This window comes from Camponotus vicinus, unplaced genomic scaffold (genome assembly GCF_025532165.1).
Source record: "Camponotus vicinus isolate PSW18456_S1 unplaced genomic scaffold, iyCamVici1.0 SCAF_14, whole genome shotgun sequence".
In the NCBI taxonomy this organism is placed as follows: domain Eukaryota; kingdom Metazoa; phylum Arthropoda; class Insecta; order Hymenoptera; family Formicidae; genus Camponotus; species Camponotus vicinus.
In genome coordinates, this window is record NW_028141950.1 from 10,140,798 (window position 1) to 10,142,644 (window position 1,847).

General features: G+C 46.7%; 1 pseudogene; it reads right to left on the reverse strand.

Moving 5' to 3' along the window:
- Positions 1-379: 379 nt before the first annotated feature.
- LOC145964826 (uncharacterized) lies at positions 380-1,614 on the reverse strand (annotated as a pseudogene).
- Positions 1,615-1,847: the final 233 nt, after the last annotated feature.

Here is a 1,847-nt window from a genome sequence, read left to right on the forward strand (position 1 = left end):
CCGCACCCTCCGCAGGGAGAAGGAATGTCTCCACCCCCACCCCCACGGGGAGGAGCGAGGGGCCGCCACTCCCGCTATGAGCGTAACGCTCTCTCCAAACACGCGCTCCTCATGGCTGGGCAACACCCACCGCGCGTGTTGTTGCGTGCGCCTCGATAGGGCTCGACGCCCGTCGCACGCATTGGGCACTTTTAGTTCACCGCCCCGCCCCCCCAGGCCGAGACAGCCGCCAAAGGCAGACTGAATCGCCCCAGGGGACCGGGAACGGCTTAAGCCCCTCCACCACGACAAGGTGGTGCCCTCGGGGGGGACGTGTGTTACCTGATAATGGCGCGCATGAGTAGTCCTACCTCCTTCTTCTGATTGACCTTCTTCTTCGCTACTGCCTTCTGTCAGAATTTTTTTTTCGTGTTTTATCTTTTCTTCTGTCGTCGCCTTTATATTTATTTCGCGGTTTCTTTTCTTCGTCCCTTCTGTTGCGGTCCGAAGTTGTCGGTCGGCCATTTAGTGACCAGCACTCCTTGTGGTCATGACCTGATTTTTGCAATGGGTGCAATGTTTTTGGAGAATGTTAACTCTAGAATTTCCTTGGGGTTTGGGCAATGGAAATCGAGTTGCATATCTGCTTGTTCGGCATTCTCGGCCCAGATGTCCTACTTTCCCACATTTGTGGCACTGCAATGGTTTATTTCGTGTTGATTGTGCAAAATTTTGATTGGACTTGTGTCGCGGGGTATATTCCGTTGGTCCCTTAACCTTCTCCTCGGCGCTAGCTCCTGCGATGGCTTCTTGCAGCATTGCATAATGCTATGCTTGTACTAACAATTTAATATCATCGTGGAGTCCGATTTGAAAATTTTGCAGAGCTTGCTGCTGTATGGTATCAAGTATAATGCGTCTTCGTTCGCTACTATAATCTTGACCTTCGATCATGGATTCATATAATTCCATTGCTGGATTGTCGACGCGAAGTTCGTACGTCCTAGCGCTTTCGCCAGACTTTTGTTTTAATGAGTTAAACTCGATTTGTAGATGCGTAATACTTTTCTTGCTTAAATAACAAGTTTCTAATTCTCGTTTTAGTTGTCCAAAGCTATTTATATCTCGAGTTTCGAAGTCTGTCATAGACTTCCCTTTTAGCTTTGTACATAGTATCGCTTCTAACAGTGTTCTTTCGTCGGCAGGATTAATATTTTTTATAGCATATGAACATGCACACAAAAACCCCTTAAGTTTAGTTTGTGAGTTCCCGTCGAACTCGGGTATCATGTCTCGAACTTCCTTTAGCCTTAAATAACCACCTAAGTGTGCCGATTGATTACGTACATCATTTATCGTTCGTCCGTAACGTAGTGGCGCATTGTCGGGGTTTATGTTTCCTTGATTAAACTGTAAATCGTGCACTTGCTCGCGTAGATGCTTTAACTCTTCTTGTATTTCGCGGAAACTGTGTACGACTTCGGCTAATAATGCATTGCTCGTGCTTTCCACTGGTTGTCCTGCGTCCTCGTATTGCGCGGCGGTGTTATTTCCGGTATGTGTACGTAAACGCTCGATTTCCCTATTTACGAGTTCGGGCGGAATATTTTCCATATTTCTGCCGGTATTTGGCATCGAACATACTATTATCAACTGACAAAGGTGAATAATTTCTCTTGAATGTGACTCGACTAATGCCTGACCTATTTTGATTTAAATTATCGCTAACGGGTCGCTCTTATGTTTCGGATGAATCTGAGTAGTCTGCCTCTAAATTTCTTCGTACACTTTCGCGAATATCGTTGGCGGCTTCTTCTACCACCTGTACGGGCGTTACTAAACCGAACCTACTTGTCAATCGCGCTGGC